The sequence below is a fragment of the Berghia stephanieae genome, chromosome 9 (genome assembly GCF_034508935.2).
Source record: "Berghia stephanieae isolate SIO BIC M18660-M18661 chromosome 9, UCSD_Bste_1.3, whole genome shotgun sequence".
NCBI lineage: Eukaryota > Metazoa > Mollusca > Gastropoda > Nudibranchia > Aeolidiidae > Berghia > Berghia stephanieae.
In genome coordinates, this window is record NC_088368.1 from 30,594,950 (window position 1) to 30,603,871 (window position 8,922).

Genomic DNA, 8,922 nt, shown 5'->3' on the forward strand with positions numbered 1-8,922 from the left:
GCTATGTGGTCTAGTGGTATGACACTCGCTTTCGGATCAGAAGGTTCTGGGTTCGAGCCTCACTCGGCGCATAGTTGAGTCCTTGGAAAAGGTTCTTTACTCACATTTTCTCACTGTACTCAGGTGTAAAATGAGTACCTGGCCGTTAACAGTGTTGTCTCTGTCCAAATAATTGTAATATCGCCTGATAGGTGTCATGTCTCGTCCTTCATGTTAAATGTTGCTGTTATCCAGGGACCCCTTGTAAAGCTCAATTTTAAAAAATAAATTTAATTAGTAGTAGTAGTAGTAGTAGTAGTAGTAGTAGTAGTAGTAGTAGTAGTAGTAGTTAGAGGAGGAGGAGGAGGAGGAGGAGGACCAGCAACAGCATGAGATGTTGGTGGAGGTTGTTGTTATTGCTATGCTTCTGAAGCTGTTTGTTTTTTTCTCTGGTAATATCAGCAGCAGTAATAATTAAACGGCCATAATTAAATGCTTTATCACGACCTATGAATGTTTATTTTCCAATTATTAGTAGACGAGACTTGGAATCCCTACTATGTATAATATATGGGGCCCCTGTAATTGTAATATCGTTATAATAGAATTAGCCATACCTACCCATCCAGTAATGAAAATTGGGATTTTAAAAATTGATTTTATAGCCTGGTAACTGCTATATCCGGACCAATTACTGTAACTGTTACTATTTTCATCGCTACCCCGATAGCTCAGTTGGTAGAGTACTCGCTTATTACTCAAAGAGATCATGATCAATCTCCCGGGTACAGTCGAGATATATTTTTTCCTGAAACCCCCCCCCCCCCCCCCCCCGCAGCAGTGATCGGGTGGGTAGCTGGGTCTGTTGTGGATCTGATGGAAAGTACGTTGCAACAGACTAGTATCCCATCAAAATGTTAGCAAGCAATTGCTATTGTCCATTTCACGTTTTTGAAACCGGGATAAACATCGGCCCCATGTGTCTAATCTCATGCGTCAGCTTGACCAAACTCGAGTGGTTGATAACCGTTAGGCCACTCGGACTCGCCATCGACACTTGGAAATACAGAGATGCCAATTCAGAAGACAAAAAAAATTACTGAACTTTTAACTCTCTCCTTACCGGCCAGTTTCAGATTTTTCGCCAAAACTTCACACACAAAAATAGATTTTTCTTACTCAAATAGAAGATTAACTAGTACATTCTATGCATGGTATTGTTCAGAAAAAAATGAGCTCTACAATACAAGTGTTATTTATGGCTATGAGAAACAAATTTTCTTCAAAGTTTATGAGAAACAAGAATAATTAGATTAGAAAGTTGTTGGTTGCATCGTAAGGAATGTGACGATTTCCCTGTAGTTGGTAATGGTTGGGAGAGGGTTAAACAAACATATTGACCCTTTCTGAGTGCTGAACTCTAGTCAAAAGACTATTTGTACTTACTTTTTCCGTCTAGCCAGGTGATTGGAAAATATACTGAGGATTTATAACATACTGAATTCCGTGAATGATATACGGGAAATTGGCAACCGTGTAAATAGTTTTTGATAACCTTTAGATAATATGTAGTAACCCGTCGCCTCAATTCAGTACTATATCGGGATGGATCAAAATTCATTTAATTAATTATGCCCTTCTGCCACGATATCATCATAAGATATTGTCGCCTAGGCATTCCGCGAAGGAATATATAATATAGATATTTCATCAAACTGGATGTCTGATGTCAACGGGAATCACCCATGTTGTCCAAGTGGGCAAATTGGGGGGTTAATAATATTGCCCAAGGAAAAAAACGAAAGTGCAGGGGCTCGAACCCGAGACCTTCCGCGTCAGAGTGCAATGCCTTAACCACTCGGCCACTCCCTCCCCCCCCCCTCCCCCATGCAGTATTATTTATCAAAATTCACATCTTTTCATGATCTTCTGCGATGATATGCATATACTGAAACAATATTTAGTTCACTCATAGTCATAGCAACATTTTTAAAAAGCAAATAATATATTACTTCAGGTTTCTCTTTATAGTAGGATAATAATAATAAGACCCCTACTTTTTTATAACTTGATTCAAAGGGATTTTTATCTTTTTACTTGCAGTTGTCATCACAGATGTGCGTATTTGTTCCAGAGTCAGTTGTTAAATATTCAATATCTTTTTCAAATCATTAACATGCGTTTCGCAACGTTTGATTTTTCATAATCAGTCTTAGGCAATGTAAAAATATAATTTAAATTATTCATACTGCTAGAATTGATGGATGTTTTAGAAATGGACATTATATTATGATATTGTAAAGCTTAAGAGTTTCGGGGTGGGGGGGGGGGGGGTTATACCAAACAACATGTACATATTTACAGGTCTGATAACCAAAATAGTTATGAACTAATTGTTGTAATGGCATGGAAATACTATCAAACCAACGCAAAAATACTGTATTGTCCGTTACAACAATGTTAAAACAAGCCCATAATTATTGCGTCCAGTTATCAGACCTGCAAATATGTGCATGTGTCTATACCAAATCGTCTCTGTCCGTTTGGAACAATGGAGTGTTTATTTAATTCTTACACTTTCACTTACACTGTTCATGCTCAGTCGGCTGAGTCGATTGAGGGTCTGCAAAGGCAATAACAATAACATTTTTAAATTGTTTGATTAGCAAGTTGCGGAACACTTTGGTGCTGCAGAGCAGAGACCAAGCAACACTTTGTGAATATGAAGTAGAAATAAACCAAATCACATAGCTAATTAATTAGTATGTTCCTAGCCCTATCACTATCAGAATGCTGTTAACACAAAACTTTGTCATTTCAGTCCATTTTAGAATTTAAATTTAAAGCTGTCTTACTTGAACATGTGTCCTGAATTATAATGTATTATAATAATGTTTGTGTGTGACGCTCTTAGTCGTGTCAAACAATGATGAGTCACTTTTTACTCGTAATGTAAGAAAAAGCTGAATTTTAACTTTATCTTTCAATTTTTTTGATTATACATGCTTGCAATGCCATTTTTAGGACGAGTAATTTGCATATTTTACTCTTTTTTTTTTTTTTTGCCTGCATAATCATCTAATCTTGATGTATATTTTTCACTTTTAAAATGCCTAAAACCGCGGGGCCGGACCAATAAATTAAAATGACGAAAAAAGTTCTTCAAAGAGTCAAAATACAAAAAATGGCGTTTTGTCAATGTACGTGCACGATTGTTGGGATAAGATGATATAGATAGTGAGAGAGAGAGAGTGAGAGAGAGAGAGAGAGAGAGAGAGAGAGAGAGAGAGAGAGAGAGAGAGAGAGAGCGGAGCGAATTATGGGTGGGGGGAAAGGCAGCTGCTGGTGCACAGCAATATCAATAAGTGGGCCGAAGTGCCATGTGTTCGAATCCCATTGAAGTCATTTATTATATCTCTTCCATTTCCATAACAGTATGCCTAGTCTCATTGCCTTCTTTATCTTGTATATTTTCTGTATCCTGCTTATTTTTTGTCTTTGTTTTCTAAACCTATAGTGCTTATATATATGTGTGTGTGTGTGTGTGTGTGTGTTTGTTTGTGTGTGTGTGTGTTTGTGTGTGTGTGTGTGTGTGTATGGAAGAGAGCAGTCAGAGAAATTATTTAAATCTTGGAGATTTTATATAACGCAATATCCACTAAACGTGCTCAAAGTAAAGCTGTTTTCAAGAGGCACCCCTGACCAACAGCAACACGTAACAACATGTAGAACGGGGCATGACGCTTGTTAGGCGATATATTTTTTTTCCGACAGAGACAAAGCTGTTAATGACTAAGTACTCGTTTTACTCCCGAGAGAACGCGAGTCAAAGTCACAACTTGCGCCGAGCGAGGCTCGAACCTAGGACCTTTCGACCCGAAAGCGAGTGCCATACCCACAAGACCATATAGCCGCTCATTTGACCGGGTTAAAGTGAATTTCAATTTTTAAATTAATGTTATGCCGACCAGATGAGACTGATTGAACTACACACTACACACTCCTTTTTACTCCTGAGTAAGGTGAGAGAACGCGAGTAAAGAGCCTTTTTCCAAAGTCACAACTTGCGCCGAGCGAGGTTCGAACCCAGGACCTTTCGACCCGAAAGCGAGTGCCATACCCACAAGACCATAGAGTTATAGCCGCTCATTTGACCGGTTAAAGTGAATTTCAATTTTTAAATTAATGTTATGCCGACCAGATGAGACTGATTGAACTACACAATACACACTCTTTTATTAAAATTTTAAGCCAATAAGGGTGGGGGGATGAGGATATGAACCGCGACGAGGATGATGGCACAGAATAATAATAACAAACACACCTAATGATGTGTGTGAGTGGAATAATGAGGCTCGGGTCAGAAAATATATTTGTATACGTTATTAATGTCACGCCGTTGAGATGAAAATAAGTATTATAAGTGCCACGCTGTTGATATAAAAACAAGTATCATTAATATAACTAAATAATGGACTAACAACTTACAAGTAAATGCTACGACTGTTCATCAGTGTGTTCAATTTAATTTAGGTCATGTATTCCATTAATGTTGTAATGCAAGCTACACACACGGCTTTTTTCTTTTTCGATTGTAATGTAACGTTAGGCTTTCGACACATCAATCAATATCATAACCACTGGACTTCTACTTCTACACACATCACGTGTACGATTAATGCTACACAGCCCACAGTATCATTGAATTGTGACATCATTGCCGTGCCACAATAAGTTTAAAAAAAACACACTTGCTTTTATTTCGAGCCATAGTTATACATAAAAGGACCTGGATATAAGCTTTTTTAAAAGTCCGGTTTTTATGACATGCACTGTTGTTTAGGGTCGACAATTTCGCTGTACTGTGACTGTGATTGACAGAATGGTCTGTGAATCCGTTGATACATGAATGATAAAGTAGAAGTTTTAAGGAAAAAACTAAAAGTTTTGTCGGTGAAGCCACACGACAGAACGGCTGGATTCGACATCGTTATTACTTGTCATTTATTATGACTTAGTATTTAATTTATTAGCCATCAGTTTATCTCGTCCTACATGTTAAATGTTGCTGTTGACCAGGCACCCCTGAGCACATTTAGTGGATATTGCGCTATATAAAGCTTTTTTTTGTGTGTGTGTGCAGGAGTGTGTGGAGAATGCTTTGACACGGCCATAAATGGATTATCACTTTGTTAAATAATGTAACAGGAACAGTCTACATGATGTCCTAGAATAAGGGTAATGGTACTGAACCATGTGATGAGCCGCTTTTTATGACATGATAAATTGTTTGTCTCGTTAAATTATCTGTCGGCTGGCGGACGAGGGGTTGGTTAGGGGGGGGGGGGGGGGGCGTAGTCATATGTGATATAATGATATGCGTTTTAAGGGAAATGCTAGATAGGAGGGAGAGAGATAGAGAAGGATGTCAAAGAGTGGCATCCCTTGTTCAACTTGTCCAGACATCCATTTTGGATTTAAAATACCATATTTTAAATTCAAAAATTTGTTAGAAAATGCAAATTGGCCAAATGGACAGATAGTCTAGAGCCTCTCCCATTCCCAATGGAATCCCCGCCATCCACCCAAGCAATTGGAAATTATCGTATTATCAGTATCAGCCTGAAGAGATCTTACGACACACTTGGGTTACTTAAGAAGTGCCTTGATGTAATGTAGGTGTAGGCCGATAGGATTGATAAGATCTGTTATAAAGGCCAAGATTAAAAACTACAGCACAGTTACAAAGACTTATCAGGTTGAGGACATTATGTAAATTGGGATATCTTGATTAACCGAATGTTGAAGTAAATATCATGGTATGTTTTTAGTTTACAGTGGTGATCGCTCAATGTGTACAGTACTTACTTCACGCGCTAATCCTGTTTTTCCACACCTGCAGTGATTGGGTAGCAGGGTCGATAAGGTTTGGTGAAAAGTACTTTGCACTAGCGTCCTATCAAGAGGGTAGCAAGCAATAATTGTCGGCTGGGCCATACAAAAAAAAGTGGAATAAAGAAATTTAAGAAAAGTGGCGGACTGATACACATATAGAATAGATTTAACACTAACTGGACCACATATTTTTAGAAGAGAATGAGAAGAACAGTGGTAGAAATATAGTGACAGTGGAGCTTCAAAGAAAATAAACATCGTGACAGTATAGATTCAATTTCAATATAATTTATTCATTGAAGTAACATAGAAATGGTGCATAACAATTTCGAATCGTGTTGCTATTTACAGCTCATGTATTTAATACACTAAGAATATAATGTTTCTAGTGGCATAAAAATGTATACGTAAAAAAATGGAAATCAATGTACAAACTGAGTGGCATGAAAATGTGTAACATGAAATTGAATGTACATGACGACATTTGTTTTTAAAGGTAATGGATGTACAAACAGGAGTTTGAAATAGTGACATATTCTAAGCAGAGTATATATATATATAATTTGAAATTGAATAAGCTGGAATTGGCGACATTGAATATACATACATGAGCTAGAAAAGGTGACATAACATATTTAGTTTTTAGTTACATAATAATGCATAACATGGAATTAAATCAAAATAATGCAAGACACGAAATTAGCATGATCATGGGAATCAGTAGAAATATGAAGTACATAGAACAATAGCCAAAAAGCTGCCAATGACCAAGATTAGACACACAGGCTCGATATCCGTACACAACCTAAATTAATTCGACAAGATCCACACTCATACTGGATTTGATTAGACTAGATCCACACTCATACTCGATTTGATTAGACTAGATCCACACTCATACTCGATTTGATTAGACTAGATCCACACTCATACTCGATTTGATAAAAATGTATACGTAAAAAAATGGAAATCAATGTACAAACTGAGTGGCATGAAAATGTGTAACATGAAATTGAATGTACATGACGACATTTGTTTTTAAAGGTAATGGATGTACAAACAGGAGTTTGAAATAGTGACATATTCTAAGCAGAGTATATATATATATATAATTTGAAATTGAATAAGCTGGAATTGGCGACATTGAATATACATACATGAGCTAGAAAAGGTGACATAACATATTTAGTTTTTAGTTACATAATAATGCATAACATGGAATTAAATCAAAATAATGCAAGACACGAAATTAGCATGATCATGGGAATCAGTAGAAATATGAAGTACATAGAACAATAGCCAAAAAGCTGCCAATGACCAAGATTAGACACACAGGCTCGATATCCGTACACAACCTAAATTAATTCGACAAGATCCACACTCATACTGGATTTGATTAGACTAGATCCACACTCATACTGGATTTGATTAGACTAGATCCACACTCGTACTCGATTTGATTAGACTAGATCCACACTCGTACTCGATTTGATTAGACTAGATCCACACTCGTACTCGATTTGATTAGACTAGATCCACACTCGTACTCGATTTGATTAGACTAGATCCACACTCATACTCGATTTGATTAGACTAGATCCACACTCATACTCGATTTGATTAGACTAGATCCACACTCATACTCGATTTGATTAGACTAGATCCACACTCATACTCGATTTGATTAGACTAGATCCACACTCATACTCGATTTGATTAGACTAGATCCACACTCATACTCGATTTGATTAGACTAGATCCACACTCATACTCGATTTGATTAGACTAGATCCACACTCATACTCGATTTGATTAGACTAGATCCACACTCATACTCGATTTGATTAGACTAGATCCACACTCATACTCGATTTGATTAGACTAGATCCACACTCATACTCGATTTGATTAGACTAGATCCACACTCATACTCGATTTGATTAGACTAGATCCACACTCATACTCGATTTGATTAGACTAGATCCACACTCATACTCGATTTGATTAGACTAGATCCACACTCATACTCGATTTGATTAGACTAGATCCACACTCATACTCGATTTGATTAGACTAGATCCACACTCATACTCGATTTGATTAGACTAGATCCACACTCATACTCGATTTGATTAGACTAGATCCACACTCATACTCGATTTGATTAGACTAGATCCACACTCATACTCGATTTGATTAGACTAGATCCACACTCATACTCGATTTGATTAGACTAGATCCACACTCATACTCGATTTGATTAGACTAGATCCACACTCATACTCGATTTGATTAGACTAGATCCACACTCATACTCGATTTGATTAGACTAGATCCACACTCATACTCGATTTGATTAGACTAGATCCACACTCATACTCGATTTGATTAGACTAGATCCACACTCATACTCGATTTGATTAGACTAGATCCACACTCATACTCGATTTGATTAGACTAGATCCACACTCATACTCGATTTGATTAGACTAGATCCACACTCATACTCGATTTGATTAGACTAGATCCACACTCATACTCGATTTGATTAGACTAGATCCACACTCATACTCGATTTGATTAGACTAGATCCACACTCATACTCGATTTGATTAGACTAGATCCACACTCGTACTCGATTTGATTAGACTAGATCCACACTCGTACTCGATTTGATTAGACTAGATCCACACTCGTACTCGATTTGATTAGACTAGATCCACACTCGTACTCGATTTGATTAGACTAGATCCACACTCGTACTCGATTTGATTAGACTAGATCCACACTCGTACTCGATTTGATTAGACTAGATCCACACTCGTACTCGATTTGATTAGACTAGATCCACACTCGTACTCGATTTGATTAGACTAGATCCACACTCGTACTCGATTTGATTAGACTAGATCCACACTCATACTCGATTTGATTAGACTAGATCCACACTCATACTCGATTTGATTAGACTAGATCCACACTCATACTCGATTTGATTAGACTAGATCCACACTCATACTCGATTTGATTAGACTAGATCCACACTCA

General features: G+C 37.3%; 2 protein-coding genes across 4 annotated transcripts in view; one reads left to right on the forward strand and one right to left on the reverse strand.

The window, feature by feature from the left end:
* Positions 1-8,922, forward strand: part of LOC144980036 (WD repeat-containing protein 47-like) — a 109,151-nt gene that overhangs the window by 25,147 nt on the left and 75,082 nt on the right. The gene's annotated exons all lie outside the window — the stretch shown is intronic.
* The window catches only part of LOC144980037 (monocarboxylate transporter 9-like), a 44,372-nt gene that overhangs the window by 8,970 nt on the left and 26,480 nt on the right, over positions 1-8,922 (reverse strand). The window contains exons 1-2 of one of the 3 annotated variants that reach the window (XM_078927500.1): positions 4,468-4,625; positions 2,567-2,602 (exon numbers count right to left, since the gene is read on the reverse strand). The exons of 1 other annotated variant lie outside the window; for it this stretch is intronic. The gene's annotated coding sequence lies outside the window, so the exon portion shown is untranslated. Of the gene's footprint in view, positions 1-2,566; positions 2,603-4,467; positions 4,871-8,922 lie in introns of those variants that run through there. One more of the 3 variants, XM_078927499.1, reaches the window with a different exon arrangement.